The sequence below is a fragment of the Leptonychotes weddellii genome, chromosome 2, assembly GCF_054177405.1.
Source record: "Leptonychotes weddellii isolate Sample4059 chromosome 2, ASM5417740v2, whole genome shotgun sequence".
NCBI lineage: Eukaryota > Metazoa > Chordata > Mammalia > Carnivora > Phocidae > Leptonychotes > Leptonychotes weddellii.
In genome coordinates this window covers 99,737,230-99,750,045 of record NC_138370.1, presented here as the reverse complement: position 1 = coordinate 99,750,045, position 12,816 = coordinate 99,737,230, and the positions used below count along the sequence as shown (strand labels likewise).

At 39.7% G+C, this 12,816-nt stretch overlaps 3 long non-coding RNA genes across 3 annotated transcripts in view; 2 read left to right on the top strand and 1 right to left on the bottom strand.

Moving 5' to 3' along the window:
• Window positions 1-257: 257 nt before the first annotated feature.
• Window positions 258-4,848, top strand: LOC145720149 (uncharacterized). The gene is made up of 2 exons (XR_014142916.1): window positions 258-305; window positions 3,427-4,848. It is a non-coding gene; the product is annotated as an uncharacterized LOC145720149 (long non-coding RNA).
• Window positions 4,849-5,131: 283 nt separating this feature from the next.
• Window positions 5,132-12,816, bottom strand: part of LOC145720146 (uncharacterized) — a 16,184-nt gene continuing 8,499 nt past the window's right edge. The window contains exons 2-3 of the long non-coding RNA XR_014142913.1: window positions 9,840-9,901; window positions 5,132-5,503 (exon numbers count right to left, since the gene is read on the bottom strand). This is a non-coding gene — a long non-coding RNA (uncharacterized LOC145720146). The remainder of the gene's footprint in view (window positions 5,504-9,839; window positions 9,902-12,816) is intronic.
• Window positions 8,020-12,816, top strand: part of LOC145720148 (uncharacterized) — an 8,754-nt gene continuing 3,957 nt past the window's right edge. Inside the window, exons 1-2 of the long non-coding RNA XR_014142915.1 lie at window positions 8,020-9,720; window positions 11,907-12,145. This is a non-coding gene — a long non-coding RNA (uncharacterized LOC145720148). The remainder of the gene's footprint in view (window positions 9,721-11,906; window positions 12,146-12,816) is intronic.

Genomic DNA, 12,816 nt, shown 5'->3' with positions numbered 1-12,816 from the left:
CAAACAAACAAATAAAATCTTAAAAAAATACTTAAACATATATAGAAAATTTCTGGGGCAGATATTAAGACATGGTTAACCATATTCATTTTGGTGATTGCAAGTGGTAGCCTACCCAGTATCCATTCCCCATTCCCCTTCTTTCTTGCCAACAGAAAGCTAATTTTGCTCAGGCAGCCTTGTGCCTGGCCCCAGGGAGTGAGTCCTGATTGACCTAAACCAGCCACGGCAATCTCATTTTCTTTTACTTCTGGTGGCCTAGGATAGGAGAGTGAGTGACTCAGTTCTTGCCTGGGAAATGAGAGGTAAGTGCAAGTCTACTTAGGACTTCTGGAAGAATTTCCCTCCTCAGATAACAAGGATGTGCATGAGGAGAAAGCTCTTTCTGCTTGTACCCCTTTCCTTCCTGCTTAGGAGCCTTTCTTTTGAAAAGGTACTGCCTAGATCTGTTTTAGCAACCCAGTGACAATGAGGTGTGATATAGTAAATGAAGGGTAGCTCCTTGACTGTGTCACGAATTATAGAGCCAATCCTGAGATGCCTATTTCTGAACTTCATGTAACTTAGCCAGGATTAGTAGGGGTTTTTGCAGCCAAAGCATCCATGATGTATTTACTGATAGAATTACTTCTAGGGAGTGGAATTGAAGGTACAGGAAGGGAAAACAGAGGCTTACTGTTAATTGCATATCTTGTGCTGCTTTAATTTGTTTTACCATGTGTGGGCAATACTTTCATTTTATTTTATTTTCTGTAATGACTTATTTATTTATTTGAGTGAGAGAGCAGGGGGGAGGAGCAGAGGGAGAGGGAGAGTGAGAATCTCAAGCGGACTCCCTGCTGAACACTAAGCCCAGCATGGGTCTCGATCCCAGGACACTGAGATCATGACCTGACCTGAAATCAAGAGTTCGTTGCTTAACTGACTGAGCCACCCAGGCAATAATTTTAAAACTATAAAGCAACTAATTAAATATTTTTCATTTCTGGGCGCCTGGGTGGCTCAGTTGGTTGAGCGACTGCCTTCAGCTCAGGTCGTGATCCTGGAGTCCCGGGATCGAGTCCCACATCGGGCTCCCTGCTCAGCAGGGAGTCTGCTTCTCCCTCTGACCCTCCCCCCTCTCATGTGCTCTCTCTCTCATTCTGTCTCTCAAATAAATAAATAAAATCTTTAAATAAATAAATAAATAAATAAATAAATAAATAAATAAATATTTTTCATTTGCATTTCTGAACAACTGGTACATTAATCTAGGGAAAACTGAGTGTCATAATGTTCCAAATAGCACCTTTATTCCTTAGCCCACAATTTATACTCAGGCACTCTCTGAACCAATATTATGCATATATATCCTCACTTGGAATATTTGAGCTAATCTGAATTTTACCATCAAATCTTTCTTCTTTCCAAACGATTTGTAAGCATATGTATGTCTCCCAAACCATGCAGTGTAAGAGGAGTCTCACTAGCGTGAGTTTGTAGGGGAGACGTTTAGTGTGCTTATGGTGATTTACCTCAGGCCCTATGGTTTCTTTCGGGAGGTAAGAGTGTGAATGATGAGTGGCATCCACTAGCTGGGGCCAATACGAGCCAGTAGATATTTTTACCAGGTAGATAGATACGTTGACCTGGATGAGGAAGAAGGGCTGAAGCATCAGGAAATGTCAGCTAACATGCTCACCAGAGTTTCTCCAAGAAAGGACCTTTGTCTTTGTACAACCTAATTGATGTTCATATCAATTTAACAACTATTGGTCTATGAGAAAGGTTATAATCCCCATTTGGAATGTGCTTGTGCAGGATTTCTGGGGACTGGATTTTCCAGGGAATCCATTACTTCCTTCCCATTTCTCCTCAAGGCTCTTATGTCTCAGGCTTCTTGTGTTAGCAAAGTGAGCTTACAGGAATTAAACAGAAGTTGGTACTCGACCACTACTGCATGGAGAAATGACAAACTATCACAAAAAGCTGACATCCCTGACCTCATCAGCAATATTTACATTAGGTGGATACAGGGTGAAGACTCAGGATCAAGAGAAATGGAACAAAGTCTTAATATTGCCACTACTATGAACCTTCCTACGTAACGGTCCTTCAATTCAGATCGCATTTACTTCATGTATTTATAATGCCAAGACCTGTTGAATTTTTCTCAAAGTTCTTGAAAACCTCACTTCTTTGTCAGTTCCTTGTACTCTCATAACTACAATATCTTCCTTTCCAGATCTTTACTTCTCCAGGGCATGTATATAGAGCTGTTACATTAATCTTTCTTGAAGACCTTTGTCATCATATTACTTTCTATTTAAGATTTACTGAGAAATAGAAATAAACATTTGAACAAATGGAGAGATCCAAAAATCAATCATGTGGTGACGAATGATGGGATCTCCATTTTTTTTCCATGAGATATTCCTTCTCTCACTTTTTTTGTCCCACTTGTACACATTGACTTCTGGGATATAGATAGAATAACCATGAATCCATTTACAACATTTGCTTTATTAATTCATTTAGATACCCTCATGACTTAACATCACAAATACAAAATTATAGATTAACTTAAAATATTTTTTCAACATGGAAGGCAAAAAATTGTTTGTACTCCACACAGCTTCTACATCAGTGTCTGCGTCATCTCTACTTTTTGTCATCTAACAAAAGCAGACATGCACTTGCTCTCCCTCAGGGGGACTCACTTAAGAGGAGGAGGAGTACTGAGGATCTTAGAGCGAGGCTCTGACAGGCAATCAGGAAGAAGAATCTGAGTCCCTAGCGAGAGACACTCTGTAGGCAGTGCTCTGAGTAAAGCATCTTCTGGCACCAGCCCCGGGGTCTAATATACTATTTCAATTGTCACGTCTGTTTCATTTTGGTTGAGAGGCCATAACAATGTCCTCATTCTAACTAGTTCCATCCCTGACTCTTTAACTTCTAGAAGATGCTGTGACATTTTCTATTTCTCTTAGCCCTTAGTCTTTACCTGCTTGGCTAAGGGTAAATGACTATGAGGTCTTTTCCTAGTAAGAACATCTCCAGAATCCCAAAATATAAAACAATATTCCTTTAACTGTAACTTTAACACCATCAACCTTAGAACACTCAGAAGTAGAATAGCTTTTATGTCGCTATTTTCATGTAATCACACCACAGTGTCTGTGGGTCTACTTTAGCTGTAATTCAAACCTAATGAGAGTTTCCTGCACTAGGCTCTCGAGCCAATATATTATCAGCTACTTTCTTCTCTTTTATAGGGGAAAGTAGGGTTGTCATAAGGTCACAGAGTGTAATTTTGTAGTGATGAGGTAAGATAATCACTTTCCTACCACCCCAGCATGCTGCCACATGGACAAACCCTCAAAATGGAATTTTTAAACCGGACTGTGCTATAACTAATTCAAACATACATTTCTTCTGCCCTAACAGTACATGCTGTGAATCTGTACTCTTGTGAAACCATCAAGTCCAGGGATGCAACAGACAGAACACGGTTTTGGAATCAGACATCCCTGAATTAGAAACCAGACTCCGCCACTTACTAGCTGTGGGACCTTCGGTGAGGTACTTAACCTCTCTAGATCTCAGATTCCTTATCTGAAAACCAGGAATAATACTGACCTACCAGAGCTGTTGTTTTTCCTGGAAAAGCAACTGAAAAATTCTCCTTAGTCGTCCATCTTCTTTTACCTCTCTGCAAATAAAGGCCAAGGATTAAACCTCTGCCAAGTGTTAATGTCCAATCAATTACAGATGCATTTTCTTTCCCCTCTGGGAAAATACTAAAAACTATAGTTCAATTTAAAATAAGAGTTATTAAAGTGTTAGAACCATAGAAAAGATTGAACTTTTTTTTTTTAGCTTTAGGCTGAAAATCATAACCATCAGTTATACACTCAAGTTTAATACTAAAAGATTCAAACTTAAAGCAATGCAGTGACCTAGTAACACAGAAACTGGATTTCAAAAGAAAAATAATCAATAGTACATGCTCCAAGCAGAATACAAAATCAAAACAATAGACAAAAATTAAGTTTTCATTTTTAATTATATCTGAAAAATTGAAAAAAAATCAAAATTTCAAAACCCTACAAAAATTTTTGCAACTGTAGTGTCAAACAAATGATTATTTTGCTTGAATGAAATAAACAATCATGTATGTTAAAAACTGAGGTAAACATTTTAATATTTAAAAGGTTGCATATCCTACATTTTCATTGAAAAATTAACTATTAAGAATAATTCAGTATTTTATAAAAATGAGAATATTATGCCATTAAACTATTCCACTGCTGGAAATAAATTCTCATGCTGAAAAGATGGCCTCGCAAAGTTGAAAGTCAAACCAGTTGATTACATCCCTTGAGGTTCCTGATATCTGGCCCCCAAGTCTGGGTGGGGCTAGGCTTTGACTCTGAGCTTTGATCTTGTTTGGAGAGATGGTGGCAACAGAAGCCAATTCTCCAGGACTATCTTGATCTGGGCTCTGCTCTGAGTTAGAAGCTAACTCCAACCTGGTTAGGTGAAGGGGTCCGAGGACAACTGAAAATGGTACTCTCTGCTGACTTTCCTGAAATTTTCCCCATTGTCTCAGTCAAGCTGTAGCACAACAAAGAGGAAGTTTGCTTCCAAATTATGTATTGATAATTATTTATTGTCTGCACCTGAATTGAGTATCTCTGCCTGATGTATCACTTTATGTTGATCTTAAGATATACAACTTCATTGGTGTTTGCCCTAAAAATTGGTTAATGTTCAAATATGTCACTAAATTTCTATTTCAATTTTAGAATTTCATTTCATGGGTGAAGAGTGAGCTTAAAACTCATTCAGTGGAGTATAATTTACATATATATTAAATGTCCATTCTTCCCTCCTAATGGCTTTTTCCCAAAATTTGTCCCAATACTTGGACTAATTCTTGGAAATTATTTCAGACACTGTGAAGATTCCAGGACACTGCAGCACTGGATCTAGATCACAGAGATTAGAGACACCTTTTGAGATTTCTTTCCCAGTCTCTTCTTTAAGAAAAACCCTCTCCCTCACCCAACTGGAGTACCAGTTGTGAGCCTCTCTTCCCATGTTTGTACCAAATAAACCCAACCCTCCCAGAAAAAAGGTGATACCTGACTCATGAGCCACACCAGTCTGATGATTTTTCTCTTGACAATGTGAACTGAGACACAGGCTGAGAATCAGGTAGTGGAGGTCCCTGGAGCTGCACGTCCTATCGAATGAGAGACTATGGCGGCGACTGAGGGCCAAGCCATGCACATGAGGCACTCACACGGGGCGGGGCTGGACAGGCCCAGGAAACCCGAAAGTGTGGGCGAGAGAAGAAAAGCTGCATGGCTCCCGAAGACTTTCCAGTGTCCAAGTCTAACTCCCCTTGGGGCTCGGCTGTCTCTCTTCCTCTGAATTCCACGAGGAGCTGCCGTATAATAAAGCCTCTCTTCTTTGAAGTCGCCAGAGTGGGTTTCTGCTTCCTGCAACCAAATGAGCCCTAGGGCAGAATGAGGAATTTCTTGTAGGAATTCTACATGTCTCACTCCATTCAGGGCAAGGGAGTATTTGATAATGACATCTTCTTTGAAATACTTCCCCCCAAGATTTGTGGATTCATTCTTCTGAGACTACCAACTTTCAAACTTGATGTTAGTTACACTACTGGATCAGATATACACGGCCTTAGAGCAAGTCAGACCATCGTATTTTGTCTTTCAATTCATTTGTAGAGACTGAGTTGTAAAATTTATGACTCACTTTCCTTTTGCCCTATTCTTTTCAATATGAAGGTGCTTCATCTTCCTTGATAAAAAGAAAGGTAGCAGCTGAATAGCTTTGCCTTCTTCCTGACATCTATTAATGTTTGTCTTCCCCAAGCAGTAGGTCTAGTCTTTCCTCCCTGATTTTCTCCTTTTAAACATTGCTAAACCAGCTCTGGGTGGTTTTAGCATTTTTGTCAAGCTTCAACTTATTTGGGACCCAGCAAAAAAAATTCCTGATACGAAGTCAGTTCATTTACTCTTTAACCTAAGGGATAAGGTAAAAGTAAAATGAAGTTGGGAAGATATAAAAAATAGGAGAATAAAAAATATGTAATAAAAATTGTTGTGGTAAATAGATGAGTTAAGAGTTCACTCTGTGGGGGCGCCTGGGTGGCTCAGTTGTTAAGCGTCTGCCTTCGGCTCAGGTCATGATTCCAGGTCCTGTGATCGAGCCCCGCATCGGGCTCCCTGCTCTGCGGGAAACCTGCTTCTCCCTCTCCCACTCCCCCTGCTGTGTTCCCTCTCTCGCTGTCTCTCTCTCTCTGTCAAATAAATAAATAAAATCTTTAAAAAAAAAAAAAAAGAGTTCACTCTGTGGGGGCGCCTGGGTGGCTCGGATAAGCGGCTGACTCTTGATTTTGGCTCAGGACATTATCTCGGGGTCCTACCATCTAGCCCCACCTTGGACTCCGTGCTCAGCGTGGAGTTTGCTCGAGATTCTCTCTCTCCCTTTCCCTCTGCCCTTCCTCCTGCTCATGCACTCTCTCTCTCAAATAAATAAATAAAATCTTAAAAGAACAAAAAGAATTCACTCTGTGGGGAAAATGCACATGACTGCGTAGATTCTGAAGAATGTCCTTTAGCCAAGTGGATAGCTCGAAATGTCCTATGTCATCATTTGCCTTTTCTTGGCATCTTTTACAAATATGGTCTTTCAAGAACAAAGAGTGTGCTGTCTTGACAATAATAATTAGGAGTCTTCCAACCTTGTCCTGGTGGACACAGATCACTCTCTCTCCCTCTGCTGCTCTTGTTAATGAACAATAGTATAGCAAGAGCAATAAGCGTGATTAAAAACACACTCTGAAGCCAGACTGTCTAGTTTTAGATGCCAGCTCTGCTACTTAATAGCTGTGTGACCTTGCAAGTTACTTAACATCTCTGTGCCTCAGTGTTTTAATATGTAAAGTGGGATAATACTAGTAGCTATTTAGTATTAGGTAGAAGGATGTGAGAAGTAAATGAGTCCCAGCATAATGTATCTGCTCAATAAAGGCAGCTGTTATTGCTAGGCTTGTGTTGTTATTAGTGTTGAGCAAGTCACTGGCTCTAAGGCATTTAAGGCTAGGCAGTGAGAGGGATAACAGAAAGTTGAGCCATGATCTTCCTATGGGGGAGTTTACTATTACCACTGGTGACATAAGCCAGGGAGTTAGGAGGAAGGACCATGAAGTCAGGCTTTACTTCTTAACTAGCCTCATGACTTTAGCAAAATTACTTAACTTGTCCAAGCTTTGGTTTGCTCATCTAAAATTGGGTCTAATAATAGGGCTTACACATAATAAGTGCTCAAAGTTTCTTACATATATAATGCATAGCAGGCTTTAAGTACCAAATGACTATGTCCTGTCATCAAGTAAATGCTCTAAGGATTTTGCAAATGATGAATGCTGCCTCTATTTCCCCAAAGTAACTGACAATAAACAGAAACACAGAGTAAAGCAAATCCAAGGCCACTTGCTTATGTTCCACACAGGCTCTCACACAAAGCTGTTCTCTGAAAGCACACCTAGGAAAGGAAATAGCCAATAAATTTATGTTTTTTTTTTCCTTTTGCCTGCTTTAAGATTTTTGCCTTTGGTTTTTCCAGTATTGTCTGGTTATGCTTTTCTTTATATGCACCCTGCTTGGGGTTTATGATGTTTTTTAAATCTGTGGCTTGATACTTTTCAACAATTTTGGAAAATTCTCAGCCATTATCTGTTCATACGTTTATTCCATCCCGTTCTCTCTGTCCTGATCTCTCTCTTCTTCTAGGATTACAATTACATATATATTCAACGTTTTCACCTATCCCATACATCTCTTACTCTTTTGTGTGTTTTTCATCCTTTTGCTAATCTGTGATTCAATCTAAGTATTTTCTTCTGACTTACCTGATTCTTTTTCAGCTGTACCAAATCTGTTATTAAACCCATTCATTCAATTCTTAACATCAGTTATTGTGTTTTCAGAATTCCAGAAATTCCTAGAATTTCTTTATTTTTATTTTTTAACTTATTTTTATTTTTTTTAAAGATTTTATTTATTTGGGAGAGAGAAAGAGAGAAAGAGCGCAGCCAGGGGAAGGGGCAGGAGAGAGAGAAGCAGACTCTGCTGAGCAGGGAGCCCGGCATGGGGTTCAATCCCAGGACCCTGGGATCATGACCTGAGCTGAAGGCAGACACTTAACTGACTGAGCCACCCAGGTGCCCCTATTTTTTAAATTGTATTTTCATTTCCTCTTCTCTGCCAAAATTCTCAATTCTCAATCTCATTTTTTAATTTCTTAAATGTATTCATCATAATTTTTAAAAATTCTACTGAATAACAACAAAATCTCTATGTTCCCTATGAGTCTTTCTATTGTCCTGTTTTTCTTTCTGCCTCACGTGCTTGATACTTTTTAATTGATTGCCAGACTTTGATATAAAACATTCAGTGATAATTTGTGGCCATAGGTGATGTTATCTTCCTCCAGAGAGGGTTTGTTTTGCCTCTGGCAAGCAGCTGGGCTGCAACAGTAGCAGACTTAGATCATCTAATCTTTGAGAGCGCTAATCTGTATCCACTGTCCTCGTCCTCCTGGGGTATATATACCCCTTCAGGATTCCAGCTAAACACCCAGGCAGTTTACCAGGTCCCATCCCTCTTGGCAAGCTCTGAACTCTAATTTCTCTTCCCCCCTGACCATGTACCCATTGAAAGTCTGCTCAGTATCCCACCTTCAGCTTCCACTTTTAGAATTGGTAGTCACCTGAAGAAGAACAGTATAAGTTCAGGCTCATTTCTTTGGGCTTCCCTGTGTTCCCATATCCAGACCCCATGAACCCAGTTCCTAACCACCTAGATAGCTTTTCTAGTTCTCAAAGAGAGGGTTGGTTCAAAACATCCTAGTCCACCATTGCTAGAAGCAAAACTCTTGCCTATGTTTTTATTATATATCTGATGACTTGATTCTTCAGATTTCAAACAGTGGGCAGATTTCTTAGAAAACAATCGCTAGAGTTCCAAACAGCTTGCCAAACAAACCTTAATGGAGAAAATGCGTTTCAAAGACATGGGTGGGTCAATGGGAAAAATGGAAACCTCCTTAAGGAGATCCAAATCTTTGCCAAAGATGGTAAAACAATGATTATTATATATGTTATTTTATGTTATAAATCATATCATCAATACCTTGAGGAATGTTCTGTGGGATCCCCTTCAGTTTCCAGGATGTTACTCAAATCTTTGGGAGCCATTATTCCTGACCTTCTAGGTTTTAATGTCCTTTCTTCTAGCCCATAATCCCAGGGTTACTTTTGATGAGTAAAAGAAGATTGATTCACTACCATAAATATGGCAACTTCCTGGTGACAAGAACCTGTCTTATGTGCTACTGCTGTTGTTTTTAGGAAAACAAAACCAAACTAAATGACCACAAGGGATGAAGCTGGCAAAGTTGGATAGGACTTAGATGTAACACAGGACAATACACATAAGAGTTGTGCAACAGATAACCTGTTAAATTATTTAGTAGACAAAATCAGTCTCTCTTCTTGTCTATAAAGAAATTTGAGCTGATCACACCAAGGGCTGACATGAGCTGAGAGGACATCTCCTGCCTGGCAGGGAGCCTTCGGCACAACTCCTAGAAACCGAACCTGGATATCAAGTCCAGTGAGAGCTTTCTTTTCCTTCGTCTGAGTTGGTATGTATCACTTTCATCTTTATTCCATTAAAAATAACAAACTCTTTATGTCTCTAGTCCAGGTGAATCCCTCCCTATCTGGAGGCTTAAATTGGCTATTCTGTTGGCAGAATTCATACCTGTTGTTGAAAGACAGGAGCCTCTGCTTCCGGCCTCTATCGCAGTAAGAGACAGGAAATCCCTGTGGCAAAAAAAAAAAAAAAAAAAAAAAAGACGTGCTTGTAAGAATGCAGAAATGGTCCAGCATTCCTTTCTATGCAGATACTGTGGAAAGAGACAGAGGTGCAGACACTCCATAGCTTTATATTCAGATACGCCAGAGCATGGAGTGTGATCCGGTTCATCAATGTTGGGTTATGCATCCTACGTTAGACTTACTTTTCTTAACAACTACCATTACTTGAATGTTTTCTCTGTTCCAAGCATTGTAATGGTGGCATTATATTTTAACTCTTTATATTTTCACAGTAACTGCAAGACACATGTTGGTTGTTTTATATCCTTTATGACAAAGTCAGTCAAGTATGGCCATAAGAAGATACAGAAGAGAGGCTCAGTCAAAAACAAAAGTTTACTTGAGACACAGTCCTAGAGACAGGAGGATGCAATGTGGGGCCACATGGAAAGCACCGGGGAGGTCAGGAGGCAGAAGATGGGAGTAGGAAGGAACACTTAGGCGAAGGCCTTTATTGGGGTTTCTGTGGGAAAGGCAAGGAAGGACAGGGTAATGAGTTTAGGATTAACTAGTCTGAATAATTTTGGTGGGTTTTGGTCTATAGGGCTGGTCCCTAGTTGCCTGGCACCTGGTCCTGGGATAAGGCAGAGTAATATTACTTCTGGGATGCACAGGGCAGATAGCAGAGGTGTGCTTCTGGATCTGTTAGTTTTCATATCAAAGCTATGCTCCAGGCCGGGGCCCTTTGGCTATCTCTAAGAATTAGCCAGGAGAAGGGTAGTTTCTTTCCAGCCAGAATGGCTTCCCGGGATGTCAAAACAATATAATATACGGAAAATTATGTATACACAATACATTAGTATTCCTGTATAATAAAAGGAAACTGACGTTCAGGGAGTTTCAGTCAGAGCTCAACTGGTATTTGTCAGAGTGGAATTAAATCTGAAGTCTGACCCTAAGTGCTATCCTGCATTAATTTTTCCTTAAAATTTTTCCAAATCATACTCTATTCCTAGACATGCATTTAGAAAAATGAGATAATACTTCTAAAATGTTTTGATTTCTTTGGTGGATTATTTTGCAGATTAATTTTAGTTAATATGCACATTTACCAGAGTTGGAAACACTCTGTAATTAAAAACATTCATCTACCAGTATCGTCCAACTACTTGATTTCAATGAATTTTACATTTCAGCTTATTAGCACTGGGGAGTAAGGCCTTGCTCATTCAATAAACTATATAGCTTGAGACGTATATAGTATGATATTTTGTTTTTTCCACCTGGAACAGAACAAGTAAAAAGTTACCCATAAGGAGCTTTCCAACAACGAGTGGTGAGGTCTTGGAACTGCATTTTGCATCTCCATTTAGGAAAAAAAAAAAAAAACAATCTATTTATAGGAGACAGATTTTATTGTTTGAACAGAGGGGGCCAAAGTGAATATAAAGAATGTGAACTACCTATATATAGGGAAGATCGTACAATTAGAAATCTAAAGATTTTCTGGAGAACATGACTCAGTGTCAGAAGCAGAAAAAAAAACTTATGGGAAATACTAAAACAAAAAACAAATAACTAAGCTATAGCTTTTCGATCAAACCTAAATGTTAATAGTTGGGAGACTATATTTTTATCTTTTTATTTATTAAATTTATTTTAGTCCTGCTTTTTTCCAAACTGGACTTGGAGAAAAGCCTCAAGAAATGACAGCATAAAATAAGGGTAATAAAAGAAAACTCTGTTTCTTCCTACTTAAAACACTTCTGATATACCAAATGTGTGGGTTTTCTATATCAAGTAATTCTCCAATTCTCTGTGCAGACCAGCTGGGCGTCCTACGATTTAATTCATTATGACACCAACTGCCCAGAATTAGAGTAAACTGGACAGGGTAAGGGCTCTGTCCCAAGATTGCTTCCCTTCAGACACCAGCCACAAGTCGCAGGCTGTCACTGGTACCTGTGACTGACCAGCTGTAAAACAGGGGCTCTCATAACTCTCTCCTCAGGTTCAAGATTTTGCTAGAATGGCTCACAGAACTCAGGGAAACATTCTTACTATTTATTATGAGGAAAGACCAAATGAAAGGAATGCGAAGGGCAGCATGTGGGAAGGGGCGCCCTCTCCAGGCTGCCATCTTCCTGGCACGTGGATGCGCTCAACAACCAGGAATCTCTCCCGATCCAGTCCTTTAGGGATTTTGTGGAGGCTTCCTTACGTGGACATGATTGATCAAATGGATCACTGGTGAGTGTTCTCAATCTCCTACCCTCGTCCCTTCCTCCGATGTCTAGGATCGGGGCTGAAAGTTTCTAGGGCACAAGAGTCACCTCTTAAACTCAGATATGGTTGAAAGAGGCTTTTTATGAATAACAGAAGATGCTCCTCTCACCCTTGTCATTCAGGAAAGGGCAAGGGTTTTTAGGAGCTCTGTGCCAGAAACCAGGGCCAAGGCCAAATATCTTATTTCTTATACTCTCATAACATCTCAGATAATAAAACGGAAAATGAGGGCCCGTGAAAGCTGGAAAAGAGTACACATGCTAACCCATCCAAAGAGTTAAAGTGACTCTTAGGGCAGAATTTTATTTTTTTATTTTTTTTATTATTATTATTTTTATTGTTATGTTAATCCCCATACATTACATCATTAGTTTTAGATGTAGTGTTCCATGATTCCTTGTTTGTGCATAACACCCAGTGCTCCATGCAGAACGTGCCCTCCTCAATACCCATCACCAGGCTAACCCATCCTCCCACCCCCCTCCCCTCTAGAACCCTCAGTTTGTTTTTCAGAGTCCATCATCTCTCATGGTTCGTCTCCCCCTCCAATTTCCCCCCCTTCATTCTTCTCCTCCTGCTATCTTCTTCTTCTTCTTCTTTTTTTCCTTAACATATATTGCATTGTTTCAGAGGTA